Below are 8,911 nucleotides of genomic sequence, written 5' to 3' on the forward strand. Positions count from 1 at the left end.
TTTTCTATTTTTGTCATTTCCAAGGAAAAAGTAGCCATTTTTGGTCCTTGCGTCACGACATAAAAAATAATATATCTTTGAAACATTTAGCTGTAAAATGGAAATTTAAATTGGCCATTTCCTTATATTTCTTTATGCATCATAGTTAAAAAATTGCCGATTAAGTCAGTAATTAATCAAATATTGAATTAAATTTAGAGTTTATTAAAATTTTAATTATTAAATATTTTGATTAATTAAAATTGAATAAACTTTTACTTTGATTAATTAATATTGAGAATTACTGAAATTTTTATAGAATTAGTTCTAATTTTATCGCAGAATTAGAAAACTGCTGTTTGCTTAAAATTTCAAACTAAATTGTTAAATGATTAAAATATTTAAATTGAATAAAATTTTTATTGAATATTTAAACTTTAGAATAATTCAATTAATTAATTAAATTTTTCATTGATGGAGTGTTAGAATTATTTTAAATAAATATATGTGGATCAATTGACTTATTAATTGCTTAATGTTTAGAATAATTAATTATAATATTAATCTTCGTATTTCATTCTTTCATTCATTCTGTCCACAATTTGAAGTTAGTTTTTGTGTTTGTTTGTTTAGAAAATATTGTTTGACAAATAGAAAATATGGAGGTTTTTTTATGATTTATAATAAAATAATATTTGAAATTAGAATATTAGAAAATTAAAAAAAATATTATTAACAAATAAATTTTATTTTGTATAACAAATTTCGCTTATGCAAATTTTTTTCCTTTATTATTTAGAAAAAATATTAGGAAATTGTTAATTGTTAAAAAATTATTATTAAGAAATAGGAAATATATCCATTTTATGTATAGGGGAGAGTGGGGCAAAATGGGGTACCTTTTTGAAATTGGCTGTTTACAGAGAACCAAACGAATAAATCGATTCAGCTATGCTTCAGAATTCTTCTTTGTACACTTAGCTCTGAGGAAATTATGATAATAGCGGAGAAAAAAATTTTTGAAAGAACTTATATCGTATTTTCGAAGAAAGTGCTAAAATCCCATTTTGCCCCACCCTTGGGGCAAAATGGGGTGGCATCAAATAACTATACAAAACATTGAGTATTTTTTCAAAATTCATTAAATTCTTGTTGTATGAGATTATAAATACGAACAAAAAGTAGGATTCTTTATTACTATGAAAAAACAAGTAATATTTATTAGAATTTAACAAAAAAAAACATGGATATTGCAAAATATCGATATATCGATAATGAAACATCGATAGTATAAATTCCTCGAAGCAAAAATATCGATTCTTCTGCAGGAAACCTTTAAATATGATATATGAATAATATTTTTAAATAGTTTTAATGAAACGGCGTAGCTTCCGGCATGCCCCACACTTAGGTACCCCATTCTGCCCCACACTGCATATTAAAACAAAATGCAATGTTTACAAGTTATTGTAAACAATTAAACAATCTATTCTATTGAAAATTACTCTAGAATAAGTACTGAAAAAGATCCCACACTTGCCAAATTAAATGCATTATCCCAAAAAGTTTGGAGAGCACTTTAATTTTGAAAAAAATTCATATTTTTTTTGCTTAAAACTTAAAAGTTGTATAACTTTCAAAAAAAAATTTCCTTTGGAGTGTCTTCATAATTAATAACAGTTTCTTATCAACATGAATGATATATGTCGAGAAAAAAAAAATTAAAAGTACCTATCATGGAAAAACAGAGGTACCCCATTTGACCCGCCTACCCCATTTTGCCCCACTCTCCCCTAATTTTTATTTTCCAATAACAATATTTTTTACAAAATTATTCTTTTCTTTACGAAAAAGACATTAATCCCGTTTCTTAATATGTTTGTAAAAAATTCACAATTTTCATAAGGAAATAATTTATAATATTTTTATTTTTTATCACAATTGATTTAATAAAATTCAAAGGTTTTTAAAAATAAAGGAAAAAATGGTTATAATTTCTATTTATATTGATAAATGGAGTTTATAAACATTTTTTTAACAATTGGACTGCAAATTTTAAATTGCAAATTATATTGATAATTTTTTAATTATTAGAAAATAATTTAAAAAATTTTACTTAAAAAATGTTCCGTTACATTTGTTTATAAATTTCATTAATTGTAAAATTATTCAAAAACTTCAACATTATTTTCATCATTTCAATTTAATTAGTATTTTCTACAATTTTTAACTAAAATTCTTCTCTAAACCAACTATTTTTAATAATTTTTGAAATAATTTAATTTTTTTGACAGATTTTAATCAAATTTTTAAGAATAATTACATTTTTCTACGAATTCGATTAAAATTGTACTAAAAATAATAAAAATTCTGCGATGAGCTTTAATTTATAAAAATAATTTAATTAGCTTTAATTTATAAAAATAATTTAATTAGCTTTAATTTATAAAAATAATTTAATTCTTAAAACAAAATAATTTATTATTCATAAAAAAATTGAATTCATTTCCCTACTGTTTATACTCTCAATTAGTAAAATTTCACTGATTTAATAGAGGGTTAACAAGAATTTATGAAATTTAATTGAATTATTGCGAAGAAATTTATAAAAAATTTGTTAATAATTGAATTTCTATGGAATTTGTATTATTTATGAAAATAATTGAATCGTGAATTTTAAAAAGGGCTCAACTCGGATTGAGCTCAAAAAAATTTTATTACATTTTAAAATTAAATAAAAATATAAAATAATTGTTTCTCGATAGTAAAACATTTAATTAATATATTTTTATGATTAAAACAATTTTCTCCAACTCTCTGTTATTAAGGATAATTCTTTTATCATTTTCTCATAAGAAATAGCATCTAGTTACTATGCTATTCAATTAAATGTTTGAGTACAATTTTAATCAAATTTTTTTTAAAAAAATTGAATTCTTTTGGGAAATTTATTAAAATAGTATAGAAATTGAAAATATCTGATGAGCAAAATATTTAAAAATAATTGCATTTTGGAAAAAAATATTTTTAACTAAAATTTTTCTATAAATCTATTATTTTTAGTAATTAAATAAATATAATCAGTTGAAAATAAAAATAATTTTTTTCAGTGGCAATTCGAAGTAAAATTGTGACTCTATATGGAAGAGGAGTAGAGATACCACAAATTGCGCTTGAAGCCCAATGCTCTGTTAAAACAGTAAAACATTGGGTGAAGGTTTCTCAACAAGGAGGATATGCTGCATTATCAGATCATCGTATTGGAAATAATAGGCCCAGGAGGACGACGGCGGAAGAGGACGATTTGATAAGAGACTCAGTGATAAATGACAATCCATTCCTTTCTTTCAAAGAAATTCGAAACAATCTACAGCTGGATATTTCTCTATCAACAATCAGAAGACGCCTGTTGGAAGTAGGAATCCGATCCTGCAGACCTGAAAAGAAAACACCCCTTACTGATGATCATCGAGAGGCAAGGATGGGGTACGCATTACAGTATTTTGCTGAACCAGAAGACTTTTGGAGGAACGTTGTCTGTATGGACGAAAAAACTTTTTGTTCGTCTGAAGATGGACGTTTATTAGTAAAAAGACCAAGATTGGTTGGACCCTCACTTTGTAGCTCCATTTCATCATAGTGGTCGCATCAGCTGCATGTTCTGGGGCTTTATTACCACTGATGGAGTAGGTGAAGTTGTCCAGGTAAATGGTCGAATGAACGCTGCTGACTACGTTTATATACTGGAAAATCACTTTCTTCCCAATGTTCGTCGATTACTTCCCAATGAAGAGGAGTATAAAGTAATCCAAGATCACAGTTCTGTCCACTCAGCTCGTTTGACAAATCAATGGTTTTAACGTCATCCAGAATTAACTTTAATACCACATACGGTAAAATCCCCAGACTTAAATCCAATTGAAAATGTATGGGGTTATATGACGCGCACTTGGGAATCAGGTGAAGATCGCACAAGGCAAACGCTAATTGACCATGTTCATAGATCTTGGAACGATTTAAGACAGAAGCCACAGATTATAGCGAATTGCATTTATTCCATGCCACGTCGCTTAAATAGCGTGATACAGAATAACGGTTATTGGACCAATTATTAGATGAATTTATTAAACATTCAACTTTTTAATTAATTAATTGAAGGTTAATTTTAAGCAAACTGCTTATTAAAACTGTAAAAAGTCAAAAAATAAAATTAATCAGTACCTTGTGAAAAATTAAAAGAAAATTCAGATTATTATAATAATAACAGTATGTTTTTTAAAATATTTTTAACCAAATATATTTATTGAAAATCACGAAATCTAGAAATCACCTCATGACTTCTTTTTCTTAGCTCCTTGAATAATCGCTGAATCCAAATCTGAAGAAAGAATAATTCTTCCTCAATTTGCGCAAAACGACAGCGAGTCTATTATTCCAGTGCAAGAGTTACAAAGGCGTTATTGGTCTGAAAATACAAATAAATTGTAAATAATCTTTTTTCATAAAAGTAAATAATGTTTTATTCAAAAAAAAATTATTACTTGTAAATAATACTTCAATAGAATTGTATCCAATATTTTGAAAATCATGAAATTTCTCCAAAACTTAAAAAAAAATATACTACGATTATTTACGAAACTGAAAAAATAAAGGTTCGAGAACAATTAGAATGTTTAAAAATGATAAAAGAAATTTTTTCAAAAAAATGAGAATGAAGGAAAATGGTTAAAAACGAAAATTAAAAATTAATAAAATTCTGAAACTTTTATGTTTGGGGTTAGAATTTAATGCCAAATTCAATAAATAATTTTATCAATTATGTATAAAATTAATTTCATTACTGAAAAATTGAACAAGTCTTGTTAATAAAACAAATTTGTTTTTCAATAAAAACAATTACATTTTTTGTATATTTACCTTAAATTTGTAAGCTTCTATACAAGGAATTTCCAAACGTCTAATTTGCAAACGAGAATTTGCAATATTTTGAGAGGCGATTTCCATTTGTTTTTTCACTTAACACATTAAAAAAGAATAAATGAAAATTTTAATAAAATTTGTAAAATAATTAAGAAAATCATAGTAGAAATATAAAAAATTAAACAATTCCTTCTAACATTTCGACAAGTCCTGTTATTTTCAGAATAAAAGCAAAAAGTTATAAAATTTGAAAACAAATTAAAAAAATTACATAATAGACCTGTTCCAAAAAAACAATTTTACGAATACAATAATACAGAAGTCCCTTTAGAAATTTATATACCTACAAGATTTCGTATGGAATTTAAAAGATGTTTAAAATTTTGTGAATTAAAATATGTAGCATTTTCGAATGGATTTTGCAAAATTTTTCACAACAATTTTGAATCAAACTCCGCAAAACTTTTGTAAATTGTCCAGAAAAACGTATTGCGTTATAAGAAGCCATATTGAAACGAACGTGTAATAAATTAAAAACTTTTTATTTTTACTCGAAATTTAATAAAGCAAATTACATTTATATGTTACCTAATATTTGGTAAAAGTTCAAAGGGGCTTTAATTACACAGAAGCACAAAAAAGTGATTTAGCCAAGACACTAGACTAGTATATTCCCCATATATCTTCCTCCGCTGAATCCAAATCTGAAGTCAGAATTATTTGATTGGTTCTTGTTTTTGAATTATAGTCAAAAGACGATTAAAAAAAGAGAAATAAAAAATTCAAATTTGAAGCTAGAATTGTGTGAGTGGCTCAATATTTTGCAGTAAACTAAGCGATCTGATAAAAAGTACGAAGTAAAATAAGAAAAAGTCAAATTTTTGGCGACGTTAGTGTACTTCAATGTATTTTTCCCCGCTGCAGACGAATTCGATGATAATTTTGTCAGATTGTATGGAAATTTTAAGAAAATCTAAAGAAAACTGCTAAAAAAAGGAATTAAATTCAAAAGAGACAAATTTGTTTAGCTTTTACATATTCTTTATGCATTTCTTCTCCTTGAATCCAAATTCGAAGTCAGAATTGTAAATAAATTTTCCTTTTTTTATTTTAATTCATTTTTAGTCGTTTCTTGAGTATCAGTAAAAAATAAGAACAGCATTGAGTTATAAAATAATGGATATTAGTGTTAAAAATCCGATTAAAATTTGAAGAAAGAATAATTCTTCCTCATTTTCCGGAAAACGACAGCGAGTCTATTATGCCAGTGCAGGAGTTACAAAGGCGTTATTGGTCTGAAAATAAAAAATTAATTGTAAATAATCTTTTTTCATAAAATTAAATAATGTTTTATTCAAAAGAAATTTATTACCTGTAAATAATACACCAATAGTAATGTATCCAATATTTTGAAAATCAGGAAATCATCTCATGACGTCGCAAATAACCAAAATTACGATTTCAGGGTTAATACAGAAGCCTGTTTTTAAATTTTCATGACTTTTCTAGGTTTTCCTGTATCAAATCTGATAAATTTCCAGGTCTCCTTTTAACATTATAAATTAGAGAAATTTTTTCCGGCATTGAAATAATTTTTCCCAGTTTTTTTCACATCAACTTTAAATTTATTTGACTTCGAACATAATCAAAATTTTATGAATAATTAAATTCTTTTGCGAGTTTTTGTAAATTTTTTTTTTTAAAAAAGGTTTTTTTAAAATAATTTTAATTGAAAATTTGAAAAACAATTTAATTAAACAAATTTAAAAATTAAAAAAAAATAATCTCGTCTGTTTATAATTCCAATTGAAAATTAGATTTTTCAATTTTATTAAAATCATATTAATAATAATAGAATATCTGCAAAGATTTTTACTATTTATGAAAGTAATTGAATCCTTTCAAAGAATTCTATTATTTATATGAAAATAATTTAATTCTTGAGAAAAATTGTATTAAATTTCTTGAAAATAATTAGTAATAATTAATAATTTTAAAAATAATATTATTATTACGGTCACAAACTTCTTTAAAAAATTTAATAATTTTCAGTTTAATTTCACAAAGTTTCTATTAATTTGATCAATTTTAAAACAAGTTTTATTATCAAATTAATTATTTTTAGTTATTTCAAATTTAGAGAAGAGTATAAATATCTATAAAAATTGTAATAAAAATTAATTCTTTAGAAACAAATAAAAATAATAAAACTTTTTTTAATTTGGTGAAAAAATTCCCGGTTTGGCATAAAATTCCTGGCTCATTATCGGTTTTTCCCAGTAAATACTTCACGGTTTGCCCACTTAGAAGATACAGAGAAGACGTAGAACTGCATCCATTAGTAATTTCCAGCGACTCCTCTCTTAATGTTTTTTGTGTGGTTCCTGGATGTTCCGGCGACGACCACATTAGACCTTGAAAAACGATTTTTGTTAAATCTTGAAAATTTATTAATTCGACCTATTTTTTTATATAAAATTTTTTAAATAAATTTTAATTGAAAATTTGAAAAATAATTTAATTAAACAAAGAATTTAAAATTTTTTAAGAAAATAATCTCGTCTGTTTATAATTACAATTGGAAATTAGAATTTTAAATTTTATTAAAATCATATTAATAATAATAGAATTTCTGCAAAGAATTTTAGTATTTATAAAAGTAATTGAATCCTTCCAAAGAATTCTGTTATTTATGAAAATAATTTAATTCTTGCGAAAAGCAAATTCAATAAAAAATTCCAATATCATAAAAAATTTGATCATTCTGTTACATTATCATTAAATGCTATTATTAAATTTGTCTTATAATTAAATTAAATAGTCCAGAAAATGAAATTTTTACAAAAGAAAATTCGATAATTTGTAAAACTTGCGATTACAAAAATCCAAAAATTACAATTTTTTGTCACATTTTTTTTGCACTAACTAAGACTTAATTTAAATAATGTTTAAAATTTAGTAAATTAAAGCAATACATTATTATTTTAATATATTTCACTTACTTTCTCACATAAAATAACTACATTTTTAAAACGTAAACAAAACCTCTTTTCAATGTTTTGACAGTCCAGTTCGACATTCCACTCGTCTAATACGCCAAGGCGCAGAAACAACATAGATAGTAGGCAAACCTCTTGAAACTAGTGCCTTCCATTTTAGAAGGCATAATTGAAAAGTACTGTACCAGGTGGATGAGGAGGGGGATGTGCGCATTATTTCGTTGAGTAGTCGAGTTTTAACCGATGCGGAAAGGCGCTATACGACTTGTGAAAAGGAATTATTAGCCATTATATACTCGCTTCTTAAATTTCGCTTGTATGTGATTGGTAATAAATTTGAAATTATTACTGATCACCAAGCTTTAACTTATCTCTTGTCAACTCCGTATCATAATGCCAGGCTTATGAGGTGGGTATTGTTCTTTCAGGAATATAATTTCGATATATTTCATTGTAAGGGGTCGGACAACCTCGTGGCTGATTTTTTTAGCAGAAATTTTTCGAGTGAAACAGAAATAGAGCGCGATAATGAGTTTTTATTGTGTACTATGATTCGAAGGGATCTTGAAATAAGGGCGTTAAATGAAGCAACGGGGTATGAACGACCTCCCTTTATTAGAATCGAAAGAGATTTGATAACGGAATTGCAAAACATTCATGACCTGCAGCAGGATTTATGTATACGGCAGTTGAGAGATAAAATCTCAACAAAATTTGAGTTATTCGAAGAATCTGGAATTTTGTACAAAAGAAATGCGGGTGATAACGTGGTGAAAATTATGTTGCCTAAATGTCTGGTTAGTAAAATAATTAAGTCGGTTCATGAGAAATTCGCACACGCCGGATGTTATAAAACATATAAATACATCGATAAGTATTTTTTTTGGAAGCACATGAGGCGTGATGTTAAAATATTTGTTCGTGGATGCGATCTTTGTCAGCGCACAAAACCTATTAATTATAAAATGGAAGGGGACATACGATTCGTATCTTCAACTGAGCCAAATGATTTG

This window comes from Leptopilina heterotoma, unplaced genomic scaffold (assembly GCF_015476425.1).
Source record: "Leptopilina heterotoma isolate Lh14 unplaced genomic scaffold, ASM1547642v1 Lhet_70, whole genome shotgun sequence".
In the NCBI taxonomy this organism is placed as follows: domain Eukaryota; kingdom Metazoa; phylum Arthropoda; class Insecta; order Hymenoptera; family Figitidae; genus Leptopilina; species Leptopilina heterotoma.